The sequence below is a fragment of the Tenrec ecaudatus genome, unplaced genomic scaffold, assembly GCF_050624435.1.
Source record: "Tenrec ecaudatus isolate mTenEca1 unplaced genomic scaffold, mTenEca1.hap1 Scaffold_61, whole genome shotgun sequence".
Classification (NCBI taxonomy): Eukaryota; Metazoa; Chordata; class Mammalia; order Afrosoricida; family Tenrecidae; genus Tenrec; species Tenrec ecaudatus.
In genome coordinates this window covers 233221-256542 of record NW_027459493.1, presented here as the reverse complement: position 1 = coordinate 256542, position 23322 = coordinate 233221, and positions in this window count along the sequence as shown.

Here is a 23322-nt window from a genome sequence, read left to right as displayed (position 1 = left end):
TGGTCCTTTTGTTGCTTACCTATCCTTCAAGAGGCAGGAACCCTGGTAATATAGTGGTTATGTGTTGGGCTCTTAACCTCATGGGTCACATGCAAGTCTTTCAATTTCAAAGCCTGATTGTTCCCCTGCACAAAGCTAACAGAGATAAGCAACAACTGCTTGTAGGCTGGAAAGATTGCCCGAACATAGTGTACTTTGGGGATATCTTACTGCCAGGAGAAATACAGGCGATGTGGCAGGTGACGGTCCTAGTATCTCTCAGCAGCCAATCAGAGGCAGGTTCTGAGCCTTCAGTCAGGGCCACTGGAGGAAGTGGCTCATGGTGCTGCTGCCATAGTCCATCCCAGGTCAAGCCCTCTGAGGTGCTGGGTTACAGAGTTTTGGATTGGCACTCAGTGAGGGCTGCTCAAAGCTCCTTCCTTTCTTAAACTTGCTCCTGCAACCACATTCTTTCTGAAGGTCCTTGTCAGTAAGCCGAAATCCCAACCAATTTGCTAAGTCAGGACAAAATGCAAAATTGATGGTACCGAGAGACATTAAACCACCTACAACTTTTTAGACCATGTCAACAGATCATCTGTAGCCTCAACTGCAAAAACATTTCACTAAATCCTCTCTGTTTCTCCACAAAGATTAGGAATGCCCTTCTATCTTTTAAAAACAGATATTGGTCTGGCACCACTTCAGTTCCAGCTGAGGTAGTGGATTCACCTGAGCTAAGCTCTAGAGAGGATCACTTAATCTTCATTCAAGATATATGTCATGAGGACTGTAGATCATGCAGGGACTGCACAATCCCTCTGTGTCGGCAGCGGCTGCATCATGGCCTGGCCCATTGGGAAGAGAGACGGACCCATGGCAATTATAAGGCAAGATGCTGAGGGTGCTGGGGTGGTCTAGGGATACAGGAAAGGAACTATTGGGCATGGAGGCAATTATGAAGGGTTCTTTTTTCCCATGGACCAAACCCATGCCAGTTGCCATGAAGTTAACTCTGATTCATAGGGACTCCTTTGGGCCAGAGTAGAACGACATTCTGTTGTTTTCTATAACTGATTTTGTTGTTGTTGTTTGAAATGCAGCACCAGGCCTTTCTTCAGAGACACTTCTGGCTGGGCTTGAAGCTCCAACCTATGAGTTAGTAGCCCAGTATGTTAACCAACTGCACCACCCAGGGACTCCTCCATGTGACTAAAGAATGACTTAAGGACTTCCCCCACAGACCCAAACCAAAACCAAATCCACTGCCATGGGGTTGACCTCATATGTGGCACAATAGACTGGCTCTGCTGTATTTCAGAACTGCACATCTTTACTGGAGCAGAAAACCCTCATCTTTCTCCCAAGGAGTAGCTGGTGGGTTTGAACCATTAACTTTGCCATTAGCAGAAGCCCAACTCTTAACCCAATATACCACCAAGAGTGGTTCAATTTGGAAAAATAGTATGTGATCACCTATCTATGAAGGGAAACCCCTCTCATAGAGTGCACTTACACAAATGAGAAAGAAATGAGTCCCCAAATGCCCGTCTTAATCAACAATCTGGGGAAGGGTGTTCTGGGAAGCAGCTTTCAAATGTTCCTGGAGATTTTAAAATTAATCAACCTAATCCCTGTTTTAAAGAGCCCTGGTGGTACAATGGCTAAGGACTGGGTGGCTAAACAAAAGGCTGGTAGTTTGAATCTACCCAGGGGCTCTAAAGGGGAAAAGTCCTGATGAGCTGGTCCCATAACGATCTCAGCCTAGGACACCTTTGGGGGCAGTTGTACTCTGTCCTGTAGGGTCACTATGAGCTGACATCAACTTAAAGACACACAGCACGTTTGACTCTACGTCATTTGTTGATAGAGTTTGTGCAGAGCATTCTGAGTAGAAAACAGACTCAGGGGCATCTGACATCAACCAGCAACAGTCTCTTTCCTTGAGAAAGACTGTGGAAAGGGATGAAGAGGGAGCTTCCAAAAGCGTGTGGAAAAATGATACGAAAAAATAAAGGAATTTTGCCATGAGCTTTTTGAAGCTCTCTTCATGAGAGCTAGTCCTCCATGGAGGTTTCTAGAAAAGTGAAACACGAAGGAAGAGGCTGGTAAGTCCCACTGAACAATTCCAGGGGAGATTGGGTCTTGACTCAGAGTACTTGAGCATTCTGGCTTATTCCTCCAAATAGCAAATCAGACTAGACCAGGTTCTGAGACTCAGGGAAGGCAAATAAGACACACCAGGCCCATGATTCAGACTTATGGGGAAAGTCACACTGGAGAGGGAAGGCCTCTTTACCTTGTGTGCCTGACAAGTGTCTCATTTGCATCATCTAAAACCCAGCCCTGGAAAAAAGGCTAACAGTACCAGCTTCAAACTTGTATTTGAATCTTGTCTCTGTCACTTATTAACTTAGCCACCTTAAATCCCTTCCTCTAGTTTTCCATCTGTAAATGAAGCACAGTTCCAATCATAGGGCCTTCAGTAAATGGCTATTATTAGCTAGGCATGCACTCCTGTGTTCTAGGCGAGAGTTCTCAGCCAGGTTTTTGTGGGAGCTTGTTCTTCAGGGTATTGTCATAGATGAGTGTGTCACCCAGATTCCTCTCAGGGCCAAGAGACTGATTTCCCCAGCTGCTGAGAGAGCCACTGATAGAAAAGGTCCCAGCTGTCTGGCCCCTATCAGGATTGCCTCAGCTGATGAGAGCTCATCCAAGGTCTGCTCCTTCCCAAACGAACCTTCATCCAACGACTTGTCAATGTAGGGGTATAAATGGCATAGTGGAGGCATTTGACCCCCCTGTAACTTCACAAAAGGCAATGGAGGAAAATCAAGATAAACAGCCCAAGGCTGATTCCTATGAGACAGAGCTCAAAATGCCTCCACCCTCCTTTCTTTTCACAGTTTCTGACACCAACCATCCCTACCATGACACTCTCTTCTTCTCTGCTGGGTTTGATAATCCTTAAGTGGCAATGGCCACACAGAACTCGCAAACAATACTTATGTTTCTGGGGTTAATTGGGGACCTAGCAGGTGACAATTCAGGATCAGAAATGACTGGGGATATAGTTCTTCAGTCAGGACAGTCTCTTCCCAGTGGTGTCCAGAGGCAGAACTTTTTCTGGTCCTTGGCCTCTGCCCTGCAGCTCCTTGACCTCTGCTCTGCTTGGGACCGTGTACAAAGTTCTTTCAGCTCTGCTGATAAGTGCGTTGAGGCAGCCCGCTTTGTCTGGAAGCCTTGGCCCAAAGACACTCAGCTTTCTCATTCTGTGTGCTGGCAAGCTCCCTGTTCTGGGGTCTTGGTGCTGCTGCCTCTGCTTCCATGAGCTATTTATATGCCACTGTTTTTCATTGTCTCCTGATGCATCCAGTGTCAGGGATCTCTGTCTCCTGGACAGAGGTGGTGCTCAGAGTAATAATCCTGGGCCCAAAGAGCACACTCCACTGCTGGCTCGTGTTTCTCGGTGCTCTTGAAACTCCAATTTCTGTTTCTGAGTTAACTCACCCATGATGACCATACCGACCAATCCCCACATTAGGGGTCTACAGGTCTTATTTGAATGGTCTCACCTCTTCGAGGATGCCATGCACTTTACTGATATTATTAGCATGCTATCTACTTCCCTCGGTGGCATAGTTCCACCCTGTCATTGGTAGGAGTTACAAAGACTATAGCTAGAGGAGAACTAGTAAGCAATTCGCTGCAATGTATTAGGCTACAAAGTCCCAGGCTACTGGTCACCACTTGGCCAGGTCCCAGTTACAGAGCTCCCTGTGATGGCTCCTTTTGCATATCAATGTGGCGAGGCTATGGTGCCCAGTTTTTTGGTCAAACAAGCATTCATCTATTTGCTCTTGTTTTTTAACATTTTATTAGGGGCTCATACAACTCTTATCACAATCCATACATGTACATACATCAATTTCATAAAGCACATCTGTACATTCTTTGCCCTAATCACTCTCAAAGCATTTGCTCTCCACTTAAGCCCTCCACATCAGGTCCTCTTTTTTTGTCCCCGCTCCCCCTCCCTCATGAGCTCTTGATAATCCACAGATTGTTATTTTGTCATCTCTTGCCCTTTCCGGAGTCTCCCTTCCCCCCTTCTCTGCCATCCATCTCCCAGGGAGGAGGTCACATGTGGATCCTTGTAATCAGTTCCCTCTTTCCAACCCACTCACCCTCCACTCTCCCAGTATCACCCCTCACACCCCTGGTCCTGAAGGTATCATCCACCCTGGATTCCCTGTGCCTCCAGCTCCCATATTCACCAGTGTACAGCCTCTGCCCTATCCAGTCCTGCAAGGTAGAATTTGGATCCTGGTAGTTGGGGAGAGGAAGCATCCAGGATCTGGGGGAAAGCTGTGTTCTTCATTGGTACTACATCTCCTAAAGCCCTCTATGAGGGGATCTCCAGTGGTCGACATTTGGGCCTCTGGTCTCCACTCTGCACTTCCCCCTTCATTCTCTATGGTATATATATCCATACACACACACACACACACACACACACACATATATATATATATTCTTTTTTTTTTTTGCATGATGCCTTATACCTGGTCCCTTTGGCAACTCATGACCGCACCGGCTGGTGTGCTTCTTCCAGATGGGCTTTATTGCTTCTGAGCTAGATGGCCGCTTGTTCACCTCATCTATTTGCTCTTATGAAGGAGTAGGTCTCAAGCAAAATAGAATACCTTCCATAATGTGGGAAGGGGTAAACCTATCAGCCAAAGGCCTTCAGCGCACCCTAGGGTGTGTTCTGACCATTCTTATTCTTGTCTTTTCCCATCACCTAACCTATGGATTTTAGGATGAACATCTACAGAGCTCTTTAGGCTGTTGCCTGACCTATGAATTTGGAACTTGCCATTCCCCTATGTGAGCCAATTCCTAGAAATAAGCCTCACTCTCTGGGGCTATGGTGTCGTAGTGGGTGGCCCATTGGGCATCCAACAGCAAGGACATCAGTTTGAAAACACCAACGGCTCCTTGAGGGAAAGATGAAGCTTCGTAATCTCCTGAAGAGTTACAGTCTCCAACGCCCAAAAGGTCAGTTCTATACTGTTTTACACAGTCACTTTGAGTCCACCTTGATGGCAATGAGTGGCCGGTGCAGTGGTTAACCATAGGAGCCCTGGTGGATATATCGATATCTCCAGTTACAGCTATATAACTGGTTTGGTTTCTCTAGGGAACACTGACTATGACACTCTCCATAGGCAGGGCTGAGACCTCTGTTGATATTTCCCTCTTGTGCCCTTCCTTGATTCCCCCCACAGGTGCTTATTCCCTGAGCATTCCTCAATAAATGTCAGGAATCCAGAGCTAATTCCATCACAGTGTCTCCTTCTTCCAGGGAGTCTGAATGGCTTCTGGGAAGTATGAACTGCAGTCTCCATCCAACTTCCTCCTTCTATTTCTATGATCTGGATCTTATTTTGGGCTCATTTGGTTGTAAACAGGTAAAGAGACCAATACTTGGAAGAGAGAATCCTAGGAAAATGGAAAGGTGGGGAGAACAAGAGGACAGCTGGCTCTGTCGACGGTTCCTGACCACCACTGGCATGTTCCTGTGTTCTTTGTGTCTGTCTCTCAGGGCACATGCTGTAATCTCACAACATAGACCACCTCCTCCACATGGCGGGACATGTGCTTCTGAATTATGCTTCTTAGATGCCAGGCCACTTGCAAAAGCGGGACTTTCTTTTTCGTTTTTTGTTTGGAAATGCTCCAGAAAAAGCGTCTAGTTGACCCATCTTATGTCAGTGTCTCCACTGGGCCAATGAATACAGCCTTGTGACCATATTGAAATGTGGTGTCTTCCCCAGGGAACTGATGTTTCAGCCAGTGAGGTAGTTCACAGGGACAGATAAGAAAGGGATTGGGACAGATTAAAATAATAATAATGTCTATTTGCAAAGAAGAGGGCCTTATTATTTTTCGGATGCCCCCATCTGAACACCCTACCACTGAATATAGGCAGGAGGTAGGGCCCACCTGTCACTCAAGCAGCTAAAAATGTACAGCACTTGCTGTAGCAGCTGCTAATGTGCCCATGTATTAGCACTTGGCACCCAACACTCCCATAAATGCCAATGGTCTCACAGGAAGCACATGTAACTCCCCACACAGGGAACAGTCATTGAGCAGACAGGGGAGTTGACATCCTCCAGGACCTAATGCCACTTTAACCAATGACACATGGGGATAGGTGGAGCCACACTCCAGTTTCCTCAGCCGTTGGGTGGGACAACTACAAGAGGATTTATACTGTCTCTGGGAACCTACTCAATGACATTTCTTTATCGGCCCCTTCCCTTTGCTCTATCAGTATTACCCTCCTCTACTGGTCCTTCCTGGAGGCACCTCCCAAGGAAACAATAGTCTAGCTGCCATTCCAATTCTAGTGGATTCCAATTCTTGGTGACCGCATTCATGTGAGTCAATCAGAACTGTGCTTTCTGCAGATTATTTCTCTCCCCTTTTTAAGAGTAGTTTTAAGGACACTGTGAAAGCTTCCCACCATCCAGTTCCAGAACATTTTCATCGACCCTGCAGCCATTAAGCAGTCATTCCCCATTGCCCCTCCCACCCCACCCTGGGAAACCACCAATCTACTCTGTGGCTCTACGGGATTTACCTGTCCAGCATTTTTGCTCTAAATGGACTCACAATACATGGCATTTGGTGTTTGGCGTCTTTCACTTCATGTCTTGCGTTCACCTGTGTTACAGAGTCTGTCTGAATCAAAGGCCTTAGTTTTCTTGTGGCAGACTATATGTATATCCCACTCTGTGTAGATCATATTTTCTCTATTCTTCTACTGATGGGTATTGTTGGCTTATTGTTTACCTTTTGCCCATAGTGATTAGTGCAGCATCCATCTGGGTACTCATCTTTCATTCTTTTAGATATGCACTTGGGAATGGACTCCCTGGATCAGCTGGCAAGGGTTCATGACCAAGTGGGTTATGTTGGGCTGCTAACCGTAAGGCCAACATTTTGGACCGTTTAGCTACTGCGAGATAGAAATGCTCTCATAATGATCCACAGCCCCCCAGGCCCACCAGCCGCAGTTCTACTCTGTCCTTTCGGGTTGCTGTGAGTCAGAATCAACTCGATGGCAGTGGTAGTGATGAAGCCAGCGACTTGAGAGTGGAACCAGGGACCGTGGAGAATTCTGGCAGTAGCCATGGTGTCCTCACTACCCAGATGCCAGCAGCCACCAGTGAACAAAGGAGGCACAAGCAACATTCTCGCTGACTTCATGCTGGCGACCCGGCTGCCTCTGCTTCCTCAAATGCCATTTCCTCAGCTTTACTGGCAAGGGGGTGTACTCCCTATTATCATGTCACCAACTCTTTCAATGGTCCACCTAGCCAGGTGTGATTCCAGACACTGTGCAGCCACCATCAGCGAAGGTGGCTGCCCACCTCATTGGTACACATGCAAAGAACGTGATCATTCTTGGCACTGGTGTCCTTAGTCATCCTGGTTGGTATATTTACATCCTTGGGGAGCTGGGTCAGTGAGCAAGCACTTCTCAAGTTGCCCATATGATCTGTTTACTGAGAGTGCCAGCCCAAGGATCTGACTTGCCACCCACAGTGAACGCACCTCTGAGGCAAAGGGGAAGGCTTCTTTCTAACTGGGACACCAGCAGGTCTTCTGCAGACATCACTCCCCTGCAGCACTCTGATCCGAGGCCTTTCATATTCCAAAGAGCAGCATTAAGATTCCCATCTGTCACCCAGTCAGACTCACATGTGCGAATTCTCTTTTCAGAGCAAGACAGCCAATGCAGTGAGCTGGGTAAAGGGGCAGTCTCACTCTGAGGAGACTCAGCCAAGAGTGTAGGGACAGGGAGTGAAATGTGCAGCTTCCAGCTGCCACCCAAGCCTCCTTAGTGCAGTGGCATGAGAGCAAAGAGATAGTCCTTTGTGACTCTTTGATCTCCTTCCTGGCCTTGGTGGAATTAACACTGCTCAGTGCCAGTCTCTTCTGAATATATGGAAAAGATAGCTCAGAAAAGAATAGAGTTAAATAAGAGCAGGACAGAGTAAGGTGGCTTCATGGTGTTGCATTTGTGTGTCTCAGAGCCCATCCTGGCTCACAGTGACCCTCTGTGACAGAGAAGAACTGTTCCACAGATTTTTCTAGGCAGAATTTTAGGGAAATGTACCTAGCAGCACAGTGGTTGCATGTGCGGCTGTAACAGAGAGACTGGCAGTTTGAACTCACTGATCCCCATCGAGAGAGTGAAGACGTGACTGCCTGCTCCCATGAAGACTCCTATCCTGTTGTTGTCTGTCCATTTGTGGTGCTGTGGTGACTTGTGTGTTACTGTGATGCTGGAAGCCACGTGACTGGTATTTCAAATGCCAGCAGGGTTACCTCAAGTGAAGAGGTGTTAGGGAAACTTCCAGGCTATGAACAGAATACAAGGAAGGGTTCCACTGCCCACTTCAGAGGAAGTAGCCGCTGAAAACCCTTGCACTATAGCACAGTGTGCCTTTCCTTCCCGTCACAGGGAGTCAGAATCGCCTCAATGGCACATAACAACCAACAACACCTTTGAGGAGGGAAATCTCCTTCAGTAGGGCTGGGTGAGTTTAAACTGGGTGGCTTCTTGGTTAGCACTTGAGCTCTGAATCATCTCACCACCAGGGCTACCATCTTCATGATGCAGGCAAATAAACCCATCTTGGTCCTGCTCGGTATTGCCAGCGTCAGCATGCTCTTTCTCCCATAAGCACATGTCTGGTGGTTGGACCACAGCAAACCCGGTTGACACTATTTCCTCATCACCCCGTGTGTGTCAGAGTAGAAGTGAACCATGAAGTTTTCTTTGATTAAAAACATTTTTATTGTGATTTGGGTGAAGGTTAAAGAGCAGCTCAGCTGTCCATTGAGCAACGCATACACATTTTGTTTCATGTCATTGATAGCAATTCCCACAATGTACCATCACTTCCCCCACATCTTCTTGTTTCTTGTCTCCAAGCTTCCTTCATTCTCAACTTTTTTGAACTTCGTTCTTGGGGGAATGTTGTCTTTTGATCTCATGTGATCTATTATTCTATGGTATTTGTATGTCTCTAATGTCATTGTTCCCATTATAGACCTGTCTATTGTTTGGTTGAACATCGAGCCATGATGAGTTCAGTTCCAGACCTGCAGGGTAACTAAGCACCATAGTCTTGCAATTTCACCAGCCTTTTTCCAAACAGTAAGCTTGGTGTTTTATCATGATTTTGAGTTTTGCCCCACATTTCCCTTCTACTCTAATCAAGCCCTTCTAATGTGATCTCTTTCATAGCAGTCGATAGTGAGAGCTAGGCACCATCTAGTTCTTCTGGCCTCCAGTGGTGGAGGGTGATCGTTGCTTGAGTCACTAGTCATTGATTCATTGTGCCCAATCAGTTCTCCTCTTCTGCTGTCCTCTGGATGTGGAGAGACCAACTGTTGCCCCTTTCCTGATTGCTCGGGAACTTTGAAAATCCCAGAGACGATGGTCCTGATCCCCCAGGCTCAACAACTCATTCCCTCACAGTTTTTGCATCTGTCTCAGAGATTTTTGACATTGGTCCCTGTATGCTCCACCATATACCTCTATCTATTTAACAACCAAGGTCAATATATTCTATAAACTTTTCAATGGCCGAGGATTCTGAAGAAGATTGCCAGGCTTCTCTTTCACAGCTCCTCTAAGTGGGTTGGGAATGACAACTTTTCCCTTAATAGCAGAGCTCATTAACTGTTTACACCCCTAGATACTTCTTACTCTTAGAAAACTCACTGCCATCGAATCCATGCTGACTCACAGCCAACTTATAGGGCAGCGTAGAACTGCCCCTGTGAGTGTCTGAGACTCGAACTCTTTATGGGAGCAGAATGCCTTATCTTTCTCCCACAAAGCAGCTGGTAGTTTCAAACTGCTGATATAGCAATTAGCAGCCCAACTTGTAGCCACTAGGCCACAAAGGCTCTTTTTCTTCTTAGCAAAGAGAGGGAAAATAAGCAAACAGAACATTGCCCTGGTGCTTCCCGTGGATGCTGCGATGGGAGCTGGATCCTGAAGGCCCGGATTGGCTAAAGCTCCATTTACACAGGAACACATGCCTCCCTTGTTAGTATTTGCATTGGGCAAGCCATTTCCTGCGTTGACATTTTGCATCTAGTTAAATGCCAGCAACTCCAGAGAGACGTAGCTTTTACCTGTGGCTCTGCCCTTCTGGACAAGCCTTTGGTGCTCGAGGGGGCTACTTTCAGTCTATGATCTTACATGTCCTTTTGGATCCCTTCGTCTCTTGTTTTTGTTTTGATTAACACAAACTGGATGAACAGCTTCAGGCTTAATATAATCGCTGCTGAATATTTCATTGGGAAATGTTCTTAAGAAGGCAGTTGGCATCCATGATCTAAGTGTATGCATAGAGATTTCTTTTCAGATGGTAAAGTGGCTTTGAATAATTATTGTTATTATTAGTGAATTAAAGACAAATGTGCCTCAAAATGTGAACATTAGGTGTGTGTGTGTGTGTGTGTGTGTGTGTGTGTGTGTGCATGTTTTAAAGAGCACATGGCTTGGTGATAGAGAGGGCGAAGCACTGGTGAGGAGCACATGACAGTGTTCAGAGAGATGACAAAGGGTAGTGATGAAACAAAACAGATTCCAACCTCACATCCTCTGCTCCCTGCCTCAGAGGGAGGTCGCAACAAGGAGCAGAAAAGCCAAGGGCATTTCCTGCCCTCTCACAGCTGGCAAGCGCCACAGAAGGCACGGGGTTTTAATGCCGAGGCTTTGCTGCTGTGAGGCAGGGAGGGGGGCTTGCCATAGTTTCCACACGCTGACATCACAAACATACCGCAAGTGGGTGCCTTTAACACACCAAAGTCAATGTTCTCACAGCACCGGAGGCTGACAGCATCATGCCAGTGCACCAGCTTGATGGGCAGGCTCTCTTTGTCCATCCCTGGGGGCTGAGGGCTGGTGGGCGGTATTCTTGTTTTGGCTTCAATAACCTCCATGGTTGGTGGTCCTTGGAGCTCTCTGCATGGCAGCTGCCTTCTTCCCTTGGAGTTGGTTTCCTTCAGTGTTGAATTGAATCCTTTTGTATCAGCCAAGTGTTTGGTGTAAGGTACAACCTCTTTAATGTCACAAAGAAAATCTCTGCCCAGGTGGGATTACATCCACAGTAAAAAATCCCACTCCTGTAGAGCTCACTCCAGCTCATCATGGCCCTCTCCAGGGGGGTTCCATGGCTGGGCATCTTTATGGAAGCACACAGCCACAGTTTTTCTCCAGAGAAACAGCTAGTGGGTTCTGAACTACTGACCTTGTTGTGAATAGCCCCCTTCTTAACGTGTGCGCCAGAAGCCCTGCTCTGCGGTTTGATGAGCAGCCCTTCTGGCCATTGCTAAGGGCTACATGGCAAAGCCATTTGGTACAAGCAACGTTGTCATCAGCAAAGAATGAGTTTAGCTGGCCTCAGTAGGATACTCAGCAGGGAAGTGATAAACTGCTTGGCTTGGGTTTTATGCAGGAGAACCATGGGAGTTGAGATGTGCAGTCTCTTGATTTGAACCCAGACACTCTATCTCCCAGCCTGAACTCTCACCATCATACTCAACTTTTGGGGGTCAAATGTTTGACTCACCTGAGAGATGTGCAGGTGAAACCGTGCCCCAGAAACATCTCCCTCCCATCCCTGTCATCTCGGAAAGTTCTCCAGATAAGGATTGGTGGTTCATGTGAAGGGACATATTGTAGCATTTCCCTTGAACTCCTCAAAGGCAAGAAAATGACCCACAGCACCTCGAGTTGCCAGCAGTGTCAAAGGGGATGTGCTCCTTGAGACTCAAGCTGAGTCCCCAGGAGATGAGCTCTCAACTGTGGAATTAGCGCTTTGAAAAGGGGCAAATCTTCCAGCAGTTCTCTCTTCAGAGGCCTGGCTGTACGCTCTGCAGACTTGTGGGCACGCTCACTCTGGTGAACCCAAATTCTTGGGAGAGGCTGATCTGTCCCTAGAAAACTGGCCACATGCAAAAGCATAGAGACCAATATCTGCCTCCTGCTGGAAGGATCTGGAAGGAGAAGGGTGGCTAGAGTCCTCTAGGAGGGAAGTTGAGAGCCAGGAGAGGCAGCAAAGCCACAGTTCCAGCAGGTGGTGTCCTAAGGCTAAGGGAGCTTGCCAAGGATCAAGTGAGTCCTGGAGGTGTCTGCAGCCCATCTTGCTGAGGGCCTCCATTTATTTCATATATCTATGGATAATGGGAAGGGCCCCCAAGGCCCGCTGGCTGACCTCATATGATATGCCGTGAACTATCCACCTTGGCATCCTCCAAAGTCTCTGAAAGCTGCAGCCTCTCCCACCCACTGGCAGCCTTCCTCCACACTGCTGCAACCTTGGGCTCACACACAAGGACCATTGTGAGGACGGTGCAGGACCAGGTGGTGCTTCAATCTCTTGTGTGTACTTTTGCTATGAGTCAGGAGCTCACTCAATGGTATCTAACAAGTTATTGTGAGATGACATGAGAGGACTTCGTGGAGGCCCTTCCAAGAGAGGGTTGGAACATAGCATGGTAAGAGGCCTGGTCAGGAATGTGCTCATTGTGCTCATTGTTTCCATCCCCTTCTCCCGGAAGCCACTGCTCTAGGGAGGAAAGGCAGGCCCAGAGACAGGGAAGGGCTAGGGAAGAGGGAGCGATAGGAGAGCAATAGAAAAGACAGGTTACTCTCCCTCATTCCCAGTATAGCTCCTCAAACCTCAGGTAAAGCCTCTGATTCTGAGGCTGAGGCTTATAATAGGATCAGACTGAATATTTAATCCCTCAAGCTGCCTGGAAAGTGTGGGAGCTGATTAAGATGGCAAGAGATGAAGAAGGAAGGAATCTACTGGTTACAGATATGAAAGCACCTGTTAGTGAAACCTTCTCAGTTTCTTATTGCCTTATCAATGTCATCAGTCCACTTAATGTACTCACTTTCCAAACGCCTATTAACCAATTGTACATACCTTGAGTTCTTTCTAGGAGGCAATATTAATATTCTCATTTCCAAGTTGAGGCCACAGAAGTTTGGACAACTTCTGGTTGTTGTTGTTGCTGGCAGGTGCTCATCAAGTTGGTTCCAACTCATAGCAACCCCTGTGCATACCGGAAGGGAGCATGGCCCCGTCCTGTGTCCCCCTCTCTGGAGGGCACTTGCCTCAAATCTTTAAATTCAAAGCTTCTTGTTTTGTCAAATGAAATCATTTCTTCAGTCAATCTCAGAAATCTTTATGTAAAAACGTTGGAAACGCCTTTCACTCAAGGTCTAGGGAGGCTGAGTAAGGTGGGAGGGGCTCCAGGACAGATGGTGGGAATCACTCCTGCAGGTGGGTGGTAGGTTGGCGAGGCCAGTCTGACTTGCCTCCCTGGTGACTGACCTCAACCAGCAATGGGCAGCTGGACACATGGCATGAAGTGACCTCTGGTCTTCGTGGCGGTGGATGCCAGTAGACTGTCAGGTATGGGAGACCCATGAGAAAATTGGTTACTTTTCTCTTTCTCTCCAAGTTTCTCTGTGATCTCTTTATGCTGCCTGAGCCCGCATGCATACTGACAAAGGAAGACACGTGCACACACATGGCAAAGTAAATAGAGACGCCCACATTCACAGACGTATTCATCCACGTGCAAATAGGCACATATGTGCACATGCATGCCAAAGCAGACACAGACATCCATGAATGCACATGTATTCGTGAAAGCTGATTTTCATGGGGAAAAAGATCAGATCTATCACTGTCACGTCCACTCCAACTCAAAGCAACTGTAGAACACAGAGGAGAACTGCCCCATTGGGTTTCCAAAGCTGTCATCTTGTCAGACACAGTCAGCCACCACTTTCTCCTGCAGAGCAGCTGGGGTTTTCCAACTGCTGACCTTTCACTTAGCAGCCGAGCACTTGCTGATTTTCATAGGAGTCTGGAAATCAGTTTCATTGCCTGCTAGTCACACCTCCTCTGTGAGTTAGCACAGCCTGGTAAGCTTGGAAGGAGAAAAATCTTCCTTCCCGAGGTAGTTGAGTGGTTTTCCCCTGAGAAAATGGTTCAGAAAAAGATTTCCTTCAAGAAATCAGAACACTCTTGAAGAGAAATTTCCTGCGAAAACATTTGTTTGCTTGACACTGAGACAAGTGAAGCAGCCCCCTGACTTCCCCCTTGGGTCCTCTTTCTCATCATGACTGCTCTGCTCAGCTACAAGGCTCCAGGTCCTGGGAGCAAGGGTGCCCTTCTATTTGGAACCTCACAGGGCTCCACTGTGAGTCAGGGAAAGACCTGGAAACTTGAGCATCCTGAGACGAGGCCTGCATAGCAATATCATCTGTCATCAGGCTCATCATTTCTCTCATTTTTTGTAAGATCATTGAGCCCTTGGAGCCCTGAGAAGTTCTCTCAGAGGAAGCCATCCTCCTCCCATGAATCCAAGAGGGACTGCTTAAAGATTGTTGTCTTCTACTTACAGGAATACCAGCAACCAATTGCCATTGAGTCAACTCGGACTCATGGAGAGCCCAACTGTGTTAGAGAAGTCCGGTCCCTAGAATTTTCCATGGCTGGGGTGGGTATTTTTCCAGAGGCATATCACCAGGCCCTTCTTGGAAGGCACCTCTGGGTGAACTCAAACCTTTAACCCGTAGTTCGCAGCCTAGCTCATGAACAATACCATCCAAGGACGGTACAGTTACTTGCTAATGGTCACCTGCAGTAGATGAACCGAGGTCAAGTAACTGCCTGAGAAACATCAACCAGAGGAAAGCAGAGTGAACCCCAGGGTTCTTGGGAAGAGGGCCAGAGAGAGAAAAAGGAGAAAACAGCTTTCTCGGGACATCAGAAAGGAAAGGACTCCACTTTGTGGATGCCATAGAACAATCCCAAGCCAAGCATGGGTGAGAAACAGACCCCACCCAAACCCAGCGGGCTGGATTCTGTCGCCAAGTGTTGAACACCAGACATGGATATGACAGAGCCGCTAGTCGTCCGTGGAAAGAAACTGTTTGCCCATTGTCTGGTAGTTTGGCAGCATTTGAACAACCAGGCCTCTGCTGCCTCTTCTGGCCTGAAATATAATTGCAGCCATAACCGCCCAGCGTTTCAATGGGTAGAACTCCCTGGGGAGGGCTAACTACCCCAATCATTTGGGAGATCATTTTAGGATTGTCCAGGAGATCTTTGGCTGTGTCTATAATATGAACGATGGTGTCTTTGTTTTAAAAAAAGAAACTTTTTATTGTAAGGTGGGTTAAGATTTACAGAGAAAATCAGCTTTGCATGTAACAATTTATACACGTTTTGTTATGTGACATTGATGACAATCTCCTGCAATGTAATATCACTCATGCCATTGAAACTCTGCTTCCTGTTTTCATTCACCCTTCTCCCCTAACCTTGCCTGCCTTTTGAATTTGGCCTTGGGCAAATACTGCCTATTTGCTTTTGAATGGTTGATGGTTCTGAGGAATGTGTGCTCCTCAGTGCTATGATTCATTTTGGTGTAGTTGTTCTTATCAGGTGCCATTGAGCCAGTTGCAACCCACATTGACCCTATTCCAAACATTCAGAAACACTACCTAGCCCTGAATAATTCTCCTAATTGTTCCCAAGCTTGAGCCCCTTGTTTCAGTCACTGTCAATCCATCTCCTTAAGGGGCTTCCTCTCTTTCACTGTCCCTCTACTTCACCTGGCATGATGTCCTTCTCCAGGGACGAGTCTCTCTTAATAACATGACCAAAGTATGTGAGAGGAAGTCTCACCATCCTTGCCTTTAAGGAGCCCTCTGACCATACTTCTTCTAAGACAGATCTGTTTGTTCCCTTGGCAGTCCATGTTACTTTCAATATTCTTCACCAGCACCACAATTCAGACATATCAATTCTTCTTCAGCCTTCCTTATTCAATGTCTGACTTTCACATACTTATGAGGCAATTTAAATTACTATGGCTTGGGTAAGGTGCACCTTAGTCCTCAAAGTAACATCCTTGCTTTTTAGCACTCTACAGACGTATTGTGCACCAAATGTATCCATATGGAATGCGTCATTTGATCTCATGATTGCAGCTTCCAAGAGCATTGATTATAGACCTCATCAAGACAAAAATCCGTGACAACTTCAACAAATAACAACAAGTAAAAAAAAACAACAAACTTCTCCATTTATCATGGTACCTATTGATCAAGTTGTGAGGATGTGTGTCTTCTTGACATTGAGTTGTAATCCATACTGAGGGCTGCAATCTTTTCTCATAAGGTTCACTTTATAAACCTGTCTATTTTTCAGGGGGTTGAATTCAGTTCCAGACCTGAAGGGTGATGAAGGACCATAGTAGTGGGGATCTCACTAGTCTATCTAACCAATAAACCTCATCTTTTATCATTATTATTATTACTATTGGTAGTAGTAGTATGACTTTCAGTTTTCTTACACATTACTCCCCACTCTATCTAGGATCATGTACCATGATCCCTTTCAGAGCAGCTGTTTGTGATAGGCAGGCACCATTTAGTTCTTCTGACCTTAGCATCATAGAGGCTGAGGTACGCATAGTCCATTGCTGATTTGGACTAATTGTTGCCAGGCATCTTGAGCTTCTTCAACGTTATTTGCTCCAGACAGGGTGCAATAGTTTATTGTGCCAGCCTGGCCGATAAACACAAGTAGGATTAATCGAAGGGCAGAGGGATAAATGGCTTCGTGAGCCTCACCTTGCTTGTTCTGTGCCTCAATTTAAAGGGGTACACTGTCTGTGGGATGCCTAGCTTGTGGACTGTGTCGCTGTAAGTTGAGGTCCATTTAATCCCACAGGATTGGAATGTTCGTCTCTGGAGCTGGGGACCGACAGTTGGTGACAGTTGGTGACTTGCCTTGCTGTTTGCTGCCTGGGTATATATAGCCCAACTCTCTCTACAGAAAGGGACTGGCAACTGGCGGCTCTCAAGCCTTAAAGGACTGCTAGTGTCTCACTGTTTTATAATTTAACTGTTAGTTTCTTGTGTTATCTATCTGTATATAATTTAGTGGTTCATTTCTTGTATTGAATATCTAGCTTTATAAATATATTTATATATAATTACTAGCAATATGGTTTTGTCTCTCTAGAGAACCCTGTCCAACACATAGGGTGAGACCAAGAACCGACTTTTAGTTTGCTACTCACTAGCTTTTGAAGACCCCAGTCACTTCCCTGATGGATACAGAACATTGTCTTTGTGAGCTAGTTTGTACCAATTGATCTTGAGGTCTCTCAGAGCTATGTTCCTGATCCCCGATATTTAGGACACGCTCCCTCAAGGGGTTTTGTTCTAGCTAAGACATTTTCATAACTATGCCTCCTGGATGCACTATTATATTCAGGGTCATATTTGTAGTATATGCTAATATGTATATAGAACTATTCTCTGGCACACCTATATTTATTCACGGGGCTAGTCCCATTCTCCTTCCCACAACTGCTCAGATTTTGTGGTTTTTCTATCTATCTATTTATCTCTCTAGCTATCCTTGTATGTTATTGTTATTATTGGAGTATTTATCTCTGTTGCCTTTAATGCTTGTAGTCTACTGAGAAAGGATAGTGTTTTGATGTTCCAAATGTTTCCCCATTTTCTGGGTTACATGACACAAACCAATAGAAGAAGAGAAAAGAAAAAAAAATTTAACCGAAGTAATAACACCAACAATAAAACCAATTTAATCTTTTGGTTAAGAATTAGTCAGACTTTCCCACTCCTTGACTAACCCTTGAAAGAAAACGAATGAGATAAAAGACCATAGGGAGGAAGAAAGGAGAGTGGGAGGCAAGGGAATAAAGAAAGAAGGTGGCAGGGTTGTGTGAACAATTAATGTGGACCTTCTTTGATGTGTATTAAAAATAATATTGACTGGTTTTTTCAATACTCACCAAAAATTATTTATATCAATCAAGAAAACCTCACTACCCTGGAATCAATTCTGACATATAGCAACCCTTTGGACAGAGTATAGAACTGCCCCTGTGGGTTTCCAAGGCTGTAAATCTTTACAGGAGTAGAAAATCTCATCTTTCTCTTGTGGAGTGGGGGTGGGGGGAGTTTCGAACTTCTGATCTTGCAGTTAGAAGTCCAACTCGTAATCTACCTCACCAACAGGGCTCCTCCTTTCATCATTAATCTAGACTGTTTGACCTTCTTGGCTTACTGGGTTTGGTTTTCTCGCTTTGGAAGACATGGTACCAAAATACACACCATTTCCTAGCCCCCCCAAAAAATCAAAAGTAAGCAAAACAAAACAGGAAAAACTAGCAACCCAATCCAAACCAACTAACCTATTTAGCCATATAGATAAAGGATACTTGTAGCCAACCTCTGTGTTGGGGGCAATAGGGATAGATGGGGACTGTGGTTAACAGGCACGTGTCAGCTCATCCACAGGGGACATTCAAATTCTAGCTCCAGACTGTTGTTGCCTTGGGGAAATGCAAGGATTTTAAGGCCTGATTTTCTGTTTGTAACTGAGATGCTGAGAATATAAAATTCGATGTGAAATCGTCAACTTTTCAAATATTGGATCACATTAGTTAAAACCACTTTTCAGGCTGCTCATCATCATACTAGCACATCATTAGGCTAAAATCATATCAAAGACGTCTGGTTTGTCCCCTGTGCCCTTTAAGGACAACTGAAACATAAGGACGGGAATGGGACATTCATTCTTCCTCTAGACCCTCACCCTTTGCCTCCATCGGCTGGCGTTCATAGAAGAGGCAGACGGTTTTGTTCAACTTCAGCATAATCAGAGTTCTGAGAGTTAAACACAATACATATATAATTTCATACTAGTCGTTTTAATATTAGCCCAAACAAAACCATCATAAACCCAACCCGTTGCTGTTATGTTGGTTCTGGTTCCCGAGGACCCCCTGGGTGCCAGGGAGAAACTACACATCACAGGATTCTCAAGCCTGTGGGCTTCTAGAAGCAGGCCATTAGTTATTTCTTCTGAGGGGTGCAACTGCCCACCTCTTGATACGTTGAGTCCTTAACCATTTGTGCCACCCAGGGTCTCCCAGTCTTCGTATGTGACCCCCAAATTCCTTGACAGGCTACCTATAGGAAGGTAGAGTCTATGCCCTTTGCCCTTAAATTGGGATGTTTCATGACCTCTGTGACCAATAGATTATGGAGAAGATGACACAGTGACATCTAGTTTGGGCAACCCCCTTCCCTCCCACAAAGTGCTTCACAGCTTCTGAAAAATCCCTTCAAAGACTTCTTCTTGAGTGCTCACCCTTAGAATGTCCAGCCTCCACGTGCTACCTCTCAGGACACTTCTCAGCACCCGGACACTATGCTGAAAGAAGCCTGAGCCGCCTGGAAAGGTCACGTGGAGACACTCCAACCAACAACCCAGCTAAGCACCCAGCTAACGGCCAGCTTCAGCTGCCAGCCCTCTGAGTGCACGTGTAGGCACTGGAGTCACCAGAGGCCCCTTCCCCAGCTCCCATGTGACTGCCAACTCATGGGAGACTCCAAGCACGACCCAGTGGCGTCCCAGCAACCACACGATGATGGTCCTTGTTTGAAGCCACTGCGTTTGGGGAGGGGGCGTTTCTTGCCCAGCCACAGGGATGAGAACCTGCATCTCAACAACATGCAGGTGGTTGAGGGGGGCCGTCTTTCGAGCAAGGCAGCCTCCCTTCTTGTCAACTGCTGGGGATTTTTGTTGTTCTTGCCATTGCTGCCCCAATTCCCCAGGAGCTAGTGGAAGGCAGTCAGCAGGCCTCAGGTGCCCAGGAGGCAGGAGCCTCTGTGGGATGCAGTTACAATGGGAGACATAACCTTAAAGGCAGGAGCCTGACTTTACCTTTGCCTCCTGGAGATTTGGGATGCAGTACACCTGTCAAATCCCATCTTCTGTCCAACCCTGATCATATGTCTGTCTTATGTTTGCACACAGGACGCAGACTTGTGAGCACCCAAAGAACAGGGTCTGGTGCCAAGAAACCAGCGCCACAAGGAACTGATGTTTCTCCAGCAATGGGGATGGGTGGAATGAGAGGAAGAAAGAAGTACAAATCACTGGATCAAAACAAGGTGGGGAAAGGAAGGAGCAAAGGGAGAGAGTGAAGGAGGGAGACTGGGAGGCTGAAGGGAAAAGGCAGGGAAGGAAAGGAGAAAGGTGGCGGTGGGGAGAGAGGAGCGAAGAAGAAATGGAGGAGTGTGGGAGGGAAGATGGAAGGTGAAGGCAGGCAGGAAGACGTGAGCAAAGGGAGGGAAGCAAGAAAAGAGAAAGAGAAGGGCAAGAAGAAGAAAGGAAGGTAGTGAAGAAAGGAAGAAAATGAGAAACCTAATGTCAATGGCACCCTCTATGTTTTTGTTTCCTGTTTTTCTGAGGTAGCCTCTTCAGCAGAAGCAAATGGGCTGAATCGCCTGAAACTCCACCTAGGTAATAAGCACGGGTTTCATTTCGCCAGGGCCTGTGAAAATGTTTGAACTGAGCAGCATTAACACGGAGACAAACTTTGTCTCAACACAAAAGAGACAGCTCTGTGCTGAACCGTCTTCCACAGTAAAACATTTCCTAGCGAATAAGGAATCTTCCCATCGCAATGACAATATGAGAGAATTGCCACCGATGGATTTGCCGCTGTGCCTACAAACATCATCTTGAGGCCATACAGTAGTGAAGCACGGGAACCCAGGCGCTTCACCCTTTACCCTAGACCAGTGAAACTCAGAGAAGCACTATTGACCTGTGAGACATGGCGTTGCTGGAAGCATCAGTGTACAGAGACATGGGAACCTCGAAGGAGCTTCTTCCGTGTGAGTAAAACGCAGGTTGAACTTCATGGCAGGTTCCAGATTCTCAGGAATTCCACGGGCTGTATTGCTCAGAGGTAGAACCCAATGCTTGGGGCACACTTGAACTGAAAAATCTTGCTGGACTCACGGCTTTCCCAAAGACCCAAGGTTCTCAAAGAGCGAGCATAAGTTTGACGGGAAAAAAACTGCCGGTGGCGGCATTTTCCCTTGAAAGCGGCAAGGAGCAAGATTTTCCTGAAACCGTGAATCTCAGAAACATTGTGATCGTGAAGGAAAACCAGGGAGAGCAGATGTACTTCCAATAATCCTACACTTAAATGAAACCTCAAACCTAAATGCTATCCTAAAACCAACCCTAATCCTAACCCTAACCTAGGTCAAAACCTAGCCCTAGGTCTAAACCTAAAAAGAGGTGTAACCCTAAGTCTAGGTGTAATTCTGTAGACTCCTAACCTTAAACTGAACCCTAACTTAAGGCTCACCCTAAACCCAGCCCTAACCTTAACCGTATGTCTACCCTAAGGCTAAGCCTAATCCTAACCCCAAATCTGATGTGAACATACAGCTCCAACTACAACTAACCTGATTCCTAACCGTCACCCTTCGCCTGAACCTAACTTATCTCTATCCATCACCTTCAATCCAAACCTCCATATCTACGTTAATGCAACCCAATCCCTTAAACTAGACAGAGAGCTAAACTTATCCACAACCAAAACGGATGTAACACACAAGCCGCAAACCTGACCCCAACTCTTAACCTCGCACACTTTCTAACCCTCACACAAATATTACCCCCAACCCATACCTAAACAGTCAAGTTTACCATAAGCCTAAATGAGACAATAGGTTCATTCATCCTTAAGCACTAAACCCTACTCTTACCTTCAACCTCACACTCACCCTACATTGGATCCACAACCTTACCATAACCCGAATTCTCACGCAGCCGTAACTCTAACCTGAACTCTAACACTGTCTCTAAACATGCCCACATGCCTGTACCTATGCCCTTTTAAAGTTAACGCTAAACCGAAATCTTCTGTCCCACTATTTTGCAGCATTTTAAAGAAGTACACTGGGAAAGATTTTTCTGCAAGGAAGAAACTGCGGGCGGCGTGGCTGAAATGCGAATATCATGCTGCACGAGCTCTTTGCCCTCAGATGTAGAAGGGTCATCAGTGGGTATCATAGAGAAACGAGATTTTAATAAGTGATCATCAACCTCTGTGAATTCCCTTTGTTCTAGACGCCTGAAATAAAGAGTTGTCCTGAGTCACATAAACCTCCACCGAGTGGTCTTAATGTGGCGCGGGAACATGCCGGTATAAGAGAATTCCGAAGAAGGCTGAACGTCCACAATTGAATGTTCATTGCCAGAAATGAAGTGGCAGCGGGATCAGACTGGGAAACTTCAGCTTCCATTAGACAATGAAGATGTGAGAATCTGGTACGTCCACAATTCACGGTTTCCTTAGATCCATGAAATTCCGTGTTGACTTTTAGTCAGAAAATGAAAACACCGGAGCCTCTGTTCAGCAAGCCCGGGTGTAGCTCCCAGAGGCACACTGGTGCTCCTCTAGAATTTGGATAAAAATCGTTTTCACTGGAATAAAGAACCTTGATCAAGCTAGGTGAGTCTTGACAAACGAAATTTCTGCGTGTGCCCGGTATACTGACAAGCACCCACGTGTGCTAGTCCATGGCGTATTCAGCACAGGAATCTGCATCGAGTGAGCCAAGACAAAGGAAAGCTCATGGAGGCAGCACCCGTGTCGAAAAGCATTTGCACGTCAAAGATGAGGCCAATGAGGTGAAAGGACAAACCCATGGCAAACAGTTTTCATCATCGGCAGAATTTCACGGAGCAATATTTCTGGGAGAGAAAAGGCACCACCAGAGGGAGGCACGCTCAACAAAACTACCTAGGACAGGAGCCGTGTTGCCAAGGCACTAGGCGTGTCAGGCATCAGCATTGTAAGGAGAGTTCACTGATATCCCTGAGTGAAGTTTTCTCTGCTGTCCTACGTCTACGTTCCTAAACTTTACTCTGCGATTTCTGATGATCCTGGGTTATGAAGGGCCACCATTCACCGTTCTCCTTACACTCGTGCGTCTCCATCGACCTTAAAAGAAAGGGAGGACACGCAACTGCTGGCAGGTACATTCAGCAAAGTTTGTCTCAACACAAAACAGACAGCTCTGTGGTGACCCGTCTTCCACGGTAAAACATTTCCTAGCGAATAAGGAATCTACCCATCGCACTGACAATATGAGAGAATTGCCACCGATGGATTTACCGCTGTGCCTACAAACATCATCTTGAGGCCATACAGTAGTGAAGCACGGGAACCCAGGCGCTTCACCCTTTACCCTACACCAGTGAAACTCAGAGAAGCACTATTGACATGTGAGACATGGCGTTGCTGGAAGCATCAGTGTACAGAGGCATGGGAACCTCGAAGGAGCTTCTTCCGTGTGAA